This window comes from Bombina bombina, chromosome 4 (assembly GCF_027579735.1).
Source record: "Bombina bombina isolate aBomBom1 chromosome 4, aBomBom1.pri, whole genome shotgun sequence".
NCBI lineage: Eukaryota > Metazoa > Chordata > Amphibia > Anura > Bombinatoridae > Bombina > Bombina bombina.
Genome location: NC_069502.1, coordinates 295,785,382 through 295,801,070, shown reverse-complemented (window position 1 = coordinate 295,801,070; position 15,689 = coordinate 295,785,382). Strand labels below are relative to the sequence as shown.

General features: G+C 35.3%; 1 pseudogene; it reads right to left on the bottom strand.

Annotated features, from left to right (window-relative positions):
* Positions 1–15,347: 15,347 nt before the first annotated feature.
* On the bottom strand, positions 15,348–15,466 carry LOC128658416 (uncharacterized; annotated as a pseudogene).
* Positions 15,467–15,689: the final 223 nt, after the last annotated feature.

The following is a 15,689-nucleotide window of genomic DNA, read 5'->3' as shown; positions in this document are numbered from 1 at the left end:
ATGGCCCCAAAATATATATTTATTTCTTCCTATGCCTCTGGCCAATTAGGAATTTGTTCCTGCTTGAGCCTCAGAGCAACCCCTTCCATGCACACTTCATTACTACTCACAGCTCCCTCACTGCTTTAGTGTTTAACAACTACATGAAGATACCAGAAGCAGTATATACATAGAATATATCAATCATAAGTACTTCAAATGAATTAATGCATAAATGTTCAAGATGTATATGGAGTGTTTGCAAACTACTCACACATTTACTGAGTTTGTGGTCCCTAAAAATTCTTAATTTTCGGGATACCATATGGATTAAATTCATGACACTACGCAATCCCTTACATTTATATATACAGGGAAAGGAAATGAATCTCTGGCATTATGATTTTAGCGAGCACTAGGTACTTCTTCCTTTGTGGACCCCTTTCTCTATAAAAAGATATATACTGTATATAGACAGTATATATATATATATATATATATATATATATATATATATATATATATATATATATATATATATATATATATATATATATTACAGCTGGCGAGATGATATTTGTCGTTATAACAACACAGTTGATGTATATATCTTGCTTATTGTGAGAAGTAAACTGAGCTAAGTTTAAGGTTAAAAAAACAGTCAAGTCCAAAAAAAAACCTTTCATGTTTCAAATAGGGCATGCAATTTTAAAGTGAAAGTAAATCCTAGCGTTGTACAAATGCTAGGATTGACTATTGAAGCAAATAAAGAGGACTTTCATTCATGAAGCGCCAAGCCGGATTTACCGCACGGCTATTGGCTAAGAGGTGAAAACGTCACCTCTTATCAAAAATTTTTTTTAGCCGTGGGCTGCTGTAGCAGCTAAGAACAGTGATCGGTTGAAACAAATAAAGGAGCATTCTACATGAAGTATCTTATACTTCATGAATGAAAGTCCCCTTTATTTGTTTCAATAGTCAATCCTAGCGTTTGTACAATGCTAGGATTGATTTTCACTTTAAAAAACTTTCCAATTTACTTTTATCACCAATTTTGCTCTGTTCTCTTGGTATTCTTAGTTGAAAGCTAAACCTAGGAAGGCTCATATAATTTCTAAGCCCTTGAAGGCCGCCTCTTATCACATGCTTTTTAATTTGCTTTTCACAACAGGGGAGAGGTAGTTCATGGCAGTCATATAGATAACATTGTGATCTAACCCGTGGCTAGTGGCAGACACTTCACTAATTGGCTATTTTGAAAGTCAATAGATAATAAATAAAATGTCATGTGATCAGGGGACTGTCAGAAGATGCTTAGATACAAGGTAATCACAGAGGTAAAACATATATTAATATAACAGTGTTGGTTATGCAAAACTGGGGAATGGGTAATAAATGGATTATCTATCTTTTTAAACAACAAAAATTCTGGTGTTGACTTTCCCTTTAATGACTTGGCCGCCTGCTCCCCCACAACCTCACTGCATCTGAGGCTGTAACTATGGTGTTGTGTACTCTGACACCGCTGTTATGATATGACAGGCAGTGTCACTAATAAAGGTAGGCAGAGAGGGAGACAGACTGTGAAATAACAGATACCCCATCCCAGAGTGGAACTTTAGGATTTCGGGAGGTGGATTATATGCAATTTCATTTGTAAATTATCATTTATTTAGATTAGAGATTTCAGATGTGAGGGGGGAATTCTTCAATCTCTAAACTTGCTTTTTTTTTCCTTTTAATTTTAAAGGAAATTAACAAATTTCCCTGGGCCACTAAAATAATCCAGGCAGATGCTGCCCAGAACCTTAGGAAACATAGAACAACTTGTAATGTAAAATAAATTATTTGAAGGGACAAACCAGTCAACTTTTTACATTTTATTTGCTTTTGTAAATTTATTTAAATGTTTTACTTCTTCAGTGTAAATTAGCCAAAAGTCATGATACATTTAAAAAAAAAATATTTTTGCAAAAAGCAAATATAAATGGAAAGATGCTTCTAATCAAATTTTATTTGTACTATTTTCCATTTCAAATCTGACATTTTTATCCCTTTTAAAACACTGTCCCTCACTTCATCTTAACAATCTTCTTAATTTCAAGTATTTATGTTCACAGTCATTTTTATCTTTGGATAATATTAGGAAAACACATGATCTACCTTTTCCTCTGAATACAGGCTCTGTGTGATTCATTCCTCTAGAGTATATTTTCAATAAGCTTATTGTGTCATAATCACATTCATCTTTGGTTGTTATAGAGAGTCTCAGAGAGTGACAGAATCCAGGCCCACCAACACACATATACACCGAAGCAGGAAAAATCTGTAGGGCTTTTTATCACGTGCCTGTTATGCTTAAACCTGGTAGCCTAGATTTACTATAGCTTTCTAGACTGTATGACCTAGCTAAACTCTGTGAGAAGGGAGTCCCCTCACTGGATTTAATGCATTGACAATGTACACTGAAATCCCTATAGCTCAAAAACTCACCGGCATGGAGAGAAAAAATAAATAAATTGGGGGCTTTTTTTGAGCATTATAAATTATGTGTCTCCCCTAAACATCCAGAAGCTGCAAAATGAGATAAACAGCTATCAAGCTAAAACTTTCTAAAAAATTTTGAGGGACCTTACAGTACTGACAAGACTCCTTAGATAACCTTGCCAGACCAGAGAGATTTAGATCATCAGGCCCTAAGGGACATTCCCTGAATTTCTGGTTGGGAGCAAATACAGAACAACATAGGGATGGGCGAATGTGCTGAAAATGTAATTTGTTTGGTAGAAAGAATAGTCCTGTGGACATTTATTTTGAAAAATCGAATGTTTATAAGAATGAAAATTCATCAAAATTTGGTAATTGAATGTTATTTCCGGTTTTCAAATTTTAGTTTCGTTTTCAAATGTTCATAATTAGTTTGAATATCCACATTCGAAATTTCCAATGTAACTTTCGATTTAACAAATACTATTCACAAGTTCAATAGTACATGTGGTCGGGAATTAAGTAAATGAGTACATAATAGATAGAAATATATCAATTTGAATGTTCCTATTTTGAATATTGCATAATTTGAATATTACATTTAAAGAAAGCATTAGAAATACAAATTACATTAAATGAATGTAAGAATGTTGTAAAAATATTCGAAATTCAAAACAAACGAATGTTTTAAAATTAGTTTCATTTTTTGAATGTTGCAAAACTTTCGTCCTTTCCTACATAGTACTCATAAGACACTGACTGAAAGAGAAACCTCTGAGTCAGTTGTTAGACATAGCTGATTACTAGGGCTCCATGTACTAAGCCGTCAATTCATCCGTCATTTTAGACGTGGCTAAACTCGCCATTACTCGCCGCGGGCGAAATGGTGTCCGCTGTTGCTATGTACTAATAATCCCACAATAAATAGACACGTCTAGCCCGCTGCGAGCAGTGGCGGAATATAGATAAATTTGACGCCTCGCTCGCCGCGACTAAGCTGATGTACTTAACTTTCAGTTGAATTGTCTGGCCAATTGTTAACACGTGACATGCAAGGTGTCACGAACGTCATAGTAGTCGCGGGAATAGAATTTTGTTCCTATAAAAGTACAACTTTTGTAAACAACTTTATTATTGTTCCAAAATTTTTGGAGAGTGATTACAGAGCGTTATTTTTTGTGATCTTTATTTACAAATTCGATATGGCTTCATCTGGATCTGAAACCGCTTCAAAATCCAAGAATCCTCACTTTTCTCATCAGCAAAACGTCGTTTTGATTGACATGATTATTGACTCTTATGATTATTTGTTTGGATGTCGTGTCAAACAGACAAATTTTTCTAGGAGGAAGCAGATCTGGCAAAGGATCAGCGATGCTGTTAGTGCCCAGGGTCCAGGAAAAAAGGATGTCGATCAGCTCAAGAAGCGTTACAACGACATTAAATGTTTCGCCAAAGCTAAATTGGCCAGAGAAAAAAATTCGGCACGTGCTACCGGAGGTGGACCAGCATATGTGGCAGACCTCAATGATTATGAGCAGAAGCTTGTTCAGCGTCTGGGACCAGAGATCATCACTGGCATAACGGATGATTGTGACAGTGATTTAAGAGGTAAATGTACAACATAATTGACGCAAAATTGTTTGTTAAATTATAGCTCATTGTCTCCAATATATATTTCTGCATCACACAGAGAATAAACAAATAAAGAATTCTCTCCATAGCTGCTGAAATGAACAATGTAAGTACAATGCTGATATTACTGCCTTTTATATATGTCTAGACTGGCGTCTAGAGTGACTTTCCTATTGTTTTGTACCTTGCCCGCCACCTAAAAGGTGGCGAGGCAAAAATAATGAGGTGGGGGCGGAGATTGACGCGAGCGGACAAATAGATTTTTTAGTACATTCGTTTTTGGCGAGTTGGTGGTCAAATGTGTCTAATTACAGTGAAAAATGGAGAGGTAGCGAGGTTTGGCGGATAAGTACGCTCGAAATTTTAAAGATGCAAGTTTTAACATAGTTGACGGTTTTGTACATATCAGTTTGCGAGTTTTGACGCGAGATTTGTTGCGGGTAGCTCGCTGACTGCTTAGTACATGGAGCTCTAGGTCTGAGGATGAAGACTATATACTTTCAACACTATGGTAAAGCTGATCTCTACTATGTGGTTTGGGAAGTTTGGATATAACTCAGAACACACAATTAAGACCCAGTGGATTATTATAGCAGTGGGAAATGAGGAGATACAGATTATAAACTAACTATTGGATATCAGCTCATCTGCCCCAAGAAGCTGAACCAAGAGAGAGCAGGGTTCTTTCTTTCTTTCTTTCTTTCTTTCTCTCATACTTGATGCTTTTGTAAAGACCTGTTTGTCATGCTATTATTTATGGAGTATGAAGTATCTTCCTGGGATGTATCTATGTTGTTCTCACATATATCATGACATTCAAAATGCTGTTTATATTTGCAGGACTCCCTGATTGCACCTCACTTCACCATTTGTGAGGTTGTCTGAAATGAAAGCAAGTATGCTAAACTGATAGAAAACATTACACACAAAACCAACAGTGAATACAGCCTACATTCAATTAACATGAAATGTTGATTGGTACTTGTTTCCAACTGCTAGATTTTAGTAGGGCCGGGCACTCTGCCATGCTACTTTCTAAAATGCCCTATTACTTCCTAAGGGAAGCCGTTCTATGCATGAAATCCGAGTTCAGGCTTTTTTTTCCAGTGAGGCCTGTCATTGTGAGGTTCATGGTCTGCCAGTAAAACTTGATTAGAATTTCCCTAAATAGAACATAATACTACTCAAATGTTTGTACTTTTATATAGCAAAGTATTTAGGATTAGGATTGCTATATCTGCAATTTATGATATGCAAAGTGGGTCTCATAATCTGGGTGCTTGTGAACTAGGATTGAAACAATTTTTTTTTTTTAACAAATAGAATAAAATAATTTGCCTAAGCCTAAAAGCAAACACAATGTAAGTCACACATTGCATTTATATTAGCACTCACCCCAAATGTTCTTTCTTTATCTTTCTAGATCTTCTATAAGAGGCAGAATCCATCTTATATGAGGATTATATTGTTAATGCTGCCCTGAAGGCAATATGATGGCTGACAAAGTACCAGAGCCACAATGTCAGCATGGCTCTAATATGGCTGCAGTAATGTTTCCTACCCCAGAATGTAGCAGTTCTCACAGGGAATTAAGCAAAGCATTGCAGCCCTCTGTGATATCTGAGGGATTAACCAAAACTTCAGTTGCTAACCTTAACCTCTTAAATTAATCCATAAACATAAATTCAAATTTACCTTAGTCTGAGATTATTGGACATGATTTTTTTGCACTGGGTCATTATGACAATCTCGGAATACACAAGACCTTTGCCCAAGAAACCCCAGTTGGACGACAGTCACAGCTCCAAACAGCAGTTGCATACTCTCTAACTCAGCAAACTAAGAAGAACAAAACACTGATTCCTATATAAACATTTAGGCACAGATTACAAGTGGAGCACTAATAATAGCGTAGGGTGAGATATCAATATCGCTGGACAATGCTAAAATGAATGCACAAATTGATAATACAAGTCCATAGTAAAACAGAGTTACCAGAGAAGGTCTAGCATGGCCGACATCCCTTTAGTGTACCTAATACTTATGGCACTAACCATCACTCATTTTATAAGTTGAAAGTTATGACCCTTGAGCAAATACCAAAATAGTGCTAGAAGAATTAGCAAGCCTTGAATTAAAGTGTTAGGGCTAAAATAAAAGTTTAACAAAACACATGTAAAACATTAAAATAAATAAAAGATCAAATAATGTATTACACTCAAATATAAACATTTTAATACAAAATATAAATGTAATGTTGATTTTTTTTTTTTTAAAGAGTTAAAAAGGGATATGGTATATAACTTGGAAGGGCTCAAAGTGTGTGTGTATGTATATATATATATATATATATATATATATATATATATATATATATATATATATATATATATTGCAAAGAAAAAAAGACCAAAATACTGACTCTTAACCCAGCACATAAGTATTAGCAAAAAATTAAATTAGACAAGGTTGAAGGAACATACGGTAAACCAGGTTGCTAATAAAAATGTATCATTTATATTTTTCAAAAATAAATTGCTATTCCATATAATAAATGGCAACAATACAAAAATAACACTGAGTCTCGAATAGATATATAGGATTATTGTAGGTACTAATCCTATACATTACACCCTTAGAGGCCTCTAATAAACAGGTCACAATGTCCATTGCAATTCATGGATATATTGTAAATCTTTCACATATAATGGTCTTTGAAATATAGGCCCTTATAATCCGAAAAGTGGCAGTAACAGTTCACATCGACAATACAGGGAGTGCAGAATTATTAGGCAAATGAGTATTTTGACCACATCATCCTCTTTATGCATGTTGTCTTACTCCAAGCTGTATAGGCTCGAAAGCCTACTACCAATTAAGCATATTAGGTGATGTGCATCTCTGTAATGAGAAGAGGTGTGGTCTAATGACATCAACACCCTATATCAGGTGTGCATAATTATTAGGCAACTTCCTTTCCTTTGGCAAAATGGGTCAAAAGAAGGACTTGACAGGCTCAGAAAAGTCAAAAATAGTGAGATATCTTGCAGAGGAATGCAGCACTCTTAAAATTGCAAAGCTTCTGAAGCGTGATCATCGAACAATCAAGCGTTTCATTCAAAATAGTCAACAGGGTCACAAGAAGCGTGTGGAAAAACCAAGGCACAAAATAACTGCCCATGAACTGAGAAAAGTCAAGCGTGCAGCTGCCAAGATGCCACTTGCCACCAGTTTGGCCATATTTCAGAGCTGCAGCATCACTGGAGTGCCCAAAAGCACAAGGTGTGCAATACTCAGAGACATGGCCAAGGTAAGAAAGGCTGAAAGACGACCACCACTGAACAAGACACACAAGCTGAAACTTCAAGACTGGGCCAAGAAATATCTCAAGACTGATTTTTCTAAGGTTTTATGGACTGATGAAATGAGAGTGAGTCTTGATGGGCCAGATGGATGGGCCCGTGGCTGGATTGGTAAAGGGCAGAGAGCTCCAGTCCGACTCAGACGCCAGCAAGGTGGAGGTGGAGTACTGGTTTACGCTGGTATCATCAAAGATGAGCTTGTGGGGCCTTTTCGGGTTGAGGACGGAGTCAAGCTCAACTCCCAGTCCTACTGCCAGTTTCTGGAAGACACCTTCTTCAAGCAGTGGTACAGGAAGAAGTCTGCATCCTTCAAGAAAAACATGATTTTCATGCAGGACAATGCTCCATCACACGCGTCCAAGTACTCCACAGCGTGGCTGGCAAGAAAGGGTATACAAGAAGAAAATCTAATGACATAGCCTCCTTGTTCACCTGATCTGAACCCCATTGAGAACCTGTGGTCCATCATCAAATGTGAGATTTACAAGGAGGGAAAACAGTAGACCTCTCTTAACAGTGTCTGGGAGGCTGTGGTTGCTGCTGCACGCAATGTTGATGGTGAACAGATCAAAACACTGACAGAATCCATGGATGGCAGGCTTTTGAGTGTCCTTGCAAAGAAAGGTGGCTATATTGGTCACTGATTTATTTTTGTTTTGTTTTTGAATGTCAGAAATGTATATTTGTGAATGTTGAGATGTTATATTGGTTTCACTGGTAAAAATAAATAATTGAAATGGGTATATATTTGATTTTTATTAAGTTGCCTAATAATTATGCACACACAGATATCCCCCTAAAATAGCTATAACTAAAAACAAACTAAAAACTACTTCCAAAACTATTCAGCTTTGATATTAATGAGTTTTTTGGGTTCATTGAGAACATGGTTGTTGTTCAATAATAAAATTAATCCTCAAAAATACAACTTGCCTAATAATTCTGCACTCCCTGTATTTGACAGACCAGAATCTTGGAACTTGAACTTGTTAGGGTAATGGATTTGAATGGGTTATTACCACTATAATCAACAGCAAGTTAACAAGACAGTAGCAGGGTAGCACACCTAAGAAATTGCTTATGGCTAATTGCGGTTCCGTAATTATTGGTATCCAGATGAGCCTCCCTTGCATACAGTTCATTCAGATACTGCATATATGCGTTACATTTCCCAAAATGATTCCATATGTTTACCAAGACTGAGTTCCGTTATCCAAAAGGCACTTAGTGGTTACCCATGCCTTACCGCTCTTCACCGTTCCTTATGCGGCTGAATTTCCAGGGCTTAACTTCACTGGGGCTCAGAGTATAGATTGAGGTGGTCAGCTGATACCCCTCCGATCGATTGCAGCTACGCGCGTTTCACCCATTGGTACACAGGCTTCTTCCGGCAGAGTTGTAATTTGTTGCCGACATCCTGCAGTTTAAATCTGCCTAAAACTCTTCCTCTTTTTCTATTATGTTCCTGGGTTGAAATTGTGTTAGTACAATTAATTACTTTTGTTGCCATGTATCTTTACAATATTTACAATCTATCTTTGTCCTCTTACGGCAGTGGAATATAGACAATAAGCACCATATCTTGAATTCAAATTTAGTACACATATATTCCTAGATAGTATTTTTTCACTTCTACCAACTAATGACTAATAAACTCTTAATTCATAACTTTAAATGTATAACTCTGCACATAATATGCATGAAATTTATTACTGAATGTATTTCACAGAGAACAATAATTTTAAAAGAAAGAATATATATATATATATATATATATATATATATATATATATATATATATACTGTATATATACACAATATTATCAATTCCTTTGGATATTTATACCCATTACTATATATAACCATTTTTAGAATATTATTTATTTGGATAAGGAACTCATAAAGTTTCAGCAGTTATTAGCCTTGACGTACATCAGGGTTCTAATATTAAGCTAAAATCTATTTTGACCTTTTTATAGAAATGGGGCAAAATTTATCTCCTCATTAAGACCTAGGGGTTTTAATGATTTTAGATTAAAAATCCATTTACATTTTTTATCTAAATTTCCACCCCTACCATGCATATTTATGGCTTCTAGTCCTCTAAAGCGCTGTGTCTGATTTATTGTTCTCCTTGCTGCCATATAGCAATTCGTTTTTTCCTTTAGATCTATTAAAGGCTCTTTTGAAGACATTATTGGGATATCCTCTCTCTTTAAATCTTTCCTTTAATTCCCTAGATTCCAGTTTAAATGTATTTTCATCTGAACAGTTTCTTTTTAGACGTAGATATTGGCCATAAGGGATATTCTTTATTAAATTCTAATTGTCTTTCTTATTCCTCATTATCCTTTTATTTTTTTATATTGTCCTTTGTTGTTTTTAATTCATTCTGTATCTGATTTAATCTTAGTTTATTTTTCTCTACCATTGGTTTCATCCATTTTTCTGAACATTCACTAGCATATTCTTTCCATTTTAATTGGAAGTTTTCTATAAGAGGGTTTAAATTTAAAGGCACAGTAAACCTAAAAAATAATGTTATATAATTCTGCAAATAGTGCAGAATTATATAACATTATTTTAGTGCTATAGTTCTAAAAGCCTTTTTTCCCTTTTAATATTTAAAAAATATGCCGCTTTTACAGATCCGCTCTCTGCTGAGCGGGTCTGTTTTTTTAGTCAGCGCATCGGGCCAGCTGTATAGTCACAGCCCGGCCCGACCGCGCCATAACATTAAGTGAAGCTCGCTCCTGCTGTCAGACAGAGCAGGAGCGAGCTGCACTTAGTCTTATGGCGCGGTCGGGCCGGGCTGTGACTATACAGCTGGCCCGATGCGCTGATTAAAAAAAAACAGACTCGCTCAGCAGAGAGCAGAGAGCGGGTCTGTAAAAGCGGCATGTTTTTTAAATATTAAAAGGGAAAAAAGGCTTTTATAACTATAGCACTAAAATAATGTTATATAATTCTGCACTATGTGCAGAATTATATAACATTATTTTTAGGTTTACTGAAACTTTAAAACCCATTTAAATTTGAACCTGGTCATTTTCTTATCCTAAGTCTTCTCAGCAGGGATAGGCACAGACAAAGGCTGTTGTGGACATTTTCCAAAGTACAGACCTTAGTGAAGGACACCAAGGTACATTTGAAATGAAAAACATTATTTTATAGTGCTTGGTGTTATTATACTGATGATGCAGATACCACTGATCCTATAACCAGCCCTCTTCTGGCAATACCAATGAGCCAGAGTCACTACTGTGTCTTTGTATAGTGTTTGGTATTCTTATACTGATGCAGATACCACTAACCCTATAACCAGCCCTCCTCTAGCTATACCCATGAGCCAGTGTCACTACTGTGTCTTTATATAGTGCTTGGTGTTATTATACTGATGCAGATACCACTGATCCTATAACCAGCCCTCCTCTGGCTATACCCATGTGCCAGTGTCACTACTGTATCATTATATAGTGCTGGGTGTTATTATACTGATGCAGATACCACTGATCCTATAACCAGCCCTCCTCTCGCTATACCCATGTGCCAGTGTCACTACTGTGTCATTATATAGTGCTTGGTGTTATTATACTGATACAGATACCACTGATCCTATAACCAGCCCTCCTCTCGCTATACCCATGTGTCAGTGTCACTACTGTGTCCTTATATAGTGCTTGGTGTTATTATACTGATACAGATACCACTGATCATATAACCAGCCCTCCTCTGGCTATACCCATGTGCCAGTGTCACTACTGTGTCATTATATAGTGCTTGGTGTTATTATACTGATGCAGATACCACTGATTCTATAACCAGCCCTCCTCTGGCTATAACCATGTGCCAGTGTCACTACTGTGTCATTAAATAGCGCTGGCTGTTATTATACTGATGCAAATACCACTGATTCTATAACCAGCCCTCCTCTGGCTATACCCATGTGCCAGTGTCACTACTGTGTCATTATATAGCGCTGGCTGTTATTACACTGATGCAGATACTACTGATTCTATAACCAGCCCTCCTCTGGCTATACCCATGTGCCAGTGTCACTACTGTGTCATTATATAGCGCTGGGTGTTATTATACTGATGCAGATACCACTGATCCTATAACCAGCCCTCCTCTGGCTATACGCATGTGCCAGTGTCACTACTGTGTCATTATATAGTGCTGGGTATTATTATACTGATGCAGATACCACTAACCCCATAACCAGCCCTTGTCTGGCTATACGCATGTGCCAGGGTCACTACTGTGTCATTATATAGTGCTTGGTGTTATTATACTGATGCAGATACCACTGACCCTATAACCAGCCCTCTTCTGGCTATACGCATATGCCAGTGTTACTACTGTGTCTTTGTATAGAGCTGGGTGTTATTATACTGATGCAGATACCACTGACCCTATAACCAACCCTTGTCTGGCTATACGCATGTGCCAGGGTCACTACTGTGTCTTTGTATATTTTATTATACAGATGCAGATACACATCCAGTATTTCACTCAGGCTTTATTTATTCCTTAACTTATCACCCAATATCGCTAGCAGTCTCTTGACAAGCCACTAACTTTATTCACACTACATATATTTTTTTTATTCCTATTATTAAATCAGAAAGAAAATATATACTAAGGTTGTGGTGGACACTGCAAGGGCTAGTCACGGACAATTTATTTTTATACTCTTTAAAAGTTTTATATATACTAGTGTTATCTGTTGTTGTAATCACTGTGCTTCCTTCTTGTGTAGATATAGTGAATGTTTCATCTACATCAAAAGTCCATTCATTCTCATTTAATTCTGCCATGTGGATATTAGCTCTTATATTTTAAATTTAAACACTCTATCAGTATACCAATTGGTTCACCAATGTTCCCCTTTAAATTTTACCAAAGTACAGACAGTATAACCTTTTTGGATCTGAATATAAAAAGAATAGAAAACAAAATTAAAACATCAACACATAGAAAACCCACAGCAGGGAATACCCTACTGGCATATAGCAGTCATCATCCTCAGAATTTAATAAAGAATATCCCTTATGGCCAATATCTACATCTAAAAAAAAACTGTTCAGATGAAAATACATTTAAACTGGAATCTAGGGAATTAAAGGAAAGATTTAAAGAGAGAGGATATCCCAATAATGTCCTCAAAAGAGCCTTTAATAGATCTAAAGGAAAAGCGAGAAATGAATTGCTATATGGCAGCAAGGAGAACAATAAATCAGACACTATAAGGTTTATAACTACTTATCATAATAAATGGAAAGAGACTAGGCAAATTCTAGAAAAACATTGGCATATTCTTTAGGCAGAGCCATTGATAGCAGAAATAGTAGGAACAGGGCCCTCGTTAACACCAAGGAAAGCACATAATCTAAAAGACAATTTAGTGAGGAGTCACTTTAATTCCAAACCAAAAACAACATGGTTAGATAGATGGAGAGAAAGGAGTGGCAGCTACAAATGTAGTCATTGTTCAGTGTGCCAAAACATGGCAACGGATAACAATTTTATTGATAAATATGTACCCAAAAATAAGTTTAAAGGACATATATCATGTAGTAGTAAAGGCATAGTCTATATGCTATTTTGCGATTGCCCAATGTATTACATAGGGAAAACCTATAGGGAGCTCACAGAGTGCATAAAAGAATATAAAAGAGATATTAAGAAGAATAACAACATTAAATACAGTGCAATAGCAAGACAATTTCTAGAGTTCCATTACAGCAATAAAAAAATGTTGTGCCTTAGAGTACTAGAAGACATAAATATGCAAGGTAGGGTTGGAAATTTAGATAAAAAATTACTTCAAGCTGAATGTAAATGATTTTTTAATCTAAAATCATTAAAACCCCTAGCTCTCAATGAGGAGATCAATTTTGCCCCATTTCTGTAAAAAGGACAAAATAGATTTTAGCTTAATATTAGAACCCTGATGTACGTCTAGGCTAATAACTGCTGAAACTTTATGAGTTCCTTATAAAAATAATATTCTAAAAATGGTTATTTATAGTAATGGGTATACATATCCAAAGGAATTGATAATATTGTATATATATATATATATATATATATTCTTTCTTTTAAAATTATTGTTCTCTGTGAAATATATTCAGTAATAAATTTCATGCATATTATGTGCAGAGTTATACATTTAAAGTTATGAATTGAGAGTTTATTAGTCATTAGTTGGTAGAAGTGAAAAAATACTATCTAGGAATATATGTACTAAATTTGTATTCAAGATATGGTGCTTATTGTCTATATTCCACTGCCGATAGTGAAGTTCACCTTGCGCCTACTAAATAAGACCTCTGGCTTTGATAATTTGACACCTAGTTGTCAAAATGGAAAGATGAAACTAATAAGGTATACCAAAGCGCCAACTTTACGAAGGCTGGGTCTGGACCAAATGCAATATTATCAAACGATTGCAATAAACAATTTATTGAGTACACAAATAAGTTAAAAACATGGATCCATGTATAAACAATCAAATTTATACAACAATAATAGCTAAATGAATAGTTAAAACAAATAGTTATGTAACAGATACAGCATTTAAAATTGTGCAAACATTGCTCTTAAAAATATTCCTAAAAAATTCCAAATTTAGTATAAGGCTCATAACAGAAATTCAACTTTGTGTTTACCACATACACAAATATACAGCAATAATAGCTAAATGAATAGTTAAAAAAAATAATTATATAGCAGATATGGCATTTAAAATTGTGCAAACATTGCTCTTAAAAAATATTCCTAAAAAATTCCAAATTAAGTAAGTAAGTTTACCACATACACATAATAGGTGAAATATATTAGTCAGTTATATAATATTATCTAACCAATAATGTTCTCGATTTTATGCAATGCTCCTAAATATTGCCAATAGTAACTAATGTGTAAGGCTCTGAGTAAGACCTTTAACTGTGTGTTTAACACATACACATTGTCAAGTGAAAAATATTGTTACAACAATATGCCAAGGTAAAAAATGTGTATCAAAAACGACATGTGCAAAAATTATTAATGGTCAAAAAAATAGGTTGTTCTTCAAAAAACGTGAACAAAGATTGTGAAAAATTAAAAATCTAAAATTTACGAAAACATTCTTGTGTGTTCAAATAGTGACTTGTAAATGTAAATAAAAGTCCAACCGTTAAAAATAGTCCAACAGTGAAAACTTAATAGAAAAAATAATCCAACAATAAATTGTAATAAGTAGTGTGTCTCTTTAAGAAAAAACAATAATCCTTAAAGTATAGTGAATCCTAACAGCAATAGTTATGGTGATTTTCCAAGTGTTTTATACTGAATAGCAGTGTCAGTACTTGCTAGCCGTTTTGCAACCCAAAATTTTATCTTCTTGGCAAATATTTTGTTATAATCCCTGGTTACCTTCTGTAAAAGAAAGATATAATGGTGTAGATTGTTTTTAGATCAATAGAAAATGAAATTGTGCTTACCAAGTTACCAGTCAATGCATTTCAGTCACAAAGAGACCTTTATCAAGACTGGTTTTATGGTGTTAGTAGTGGTCTTTTTATACCAGACTGATTGCTGGCCATAAAATTATGGAACAGGAAGTGTTTGTTAAGCACTTCCTGTTTTACTGACCTTAAATGTGTGTTTAAAACATATAGTTTATAGTTTAAAAATCTGTGATTAAAAAAACCATTATAATACATGTAGATGGTATCCCTATTTTGTCAAGCTCTGTCTGCATCTGATCACTTTTATTCAGAGAAAATACAAAAATTCATATGTTAGAATACAGTGTTCCAAATTTGGAAAAAATATATATACAAACCCAGACATTTTAGTTATGACTTTAACCTATTATTTCCAAAAAAAAAAAATTTCTTACTGCACCTGGTGTTCCCAGGCGGTCTCTCATCCAGGTACTGACCAGGCCTAGCCCTGCTTAACTTCCAAAATCAGACAGGATCGGGTGCATTCAAGGCAGTGTGGCGGTAGACATTACTGTATTATCCCTATTTCTCATCATGATCTGATAAGAAAGAGAGTTTACTGTCACCTCCAAGCCGTTTTTTCAGCTGTTTCTATTGGGTATAATCTCAGTAGGGGCTTGGTTTCTATGGGACAGGGGTGTGTATAATAGGCTCAATTTAATTGAATAGTAGTCGGAATGTTGTTAAAACATTCCCTTATCTGTCATAATAAAGCCATTTTAGCGTATAT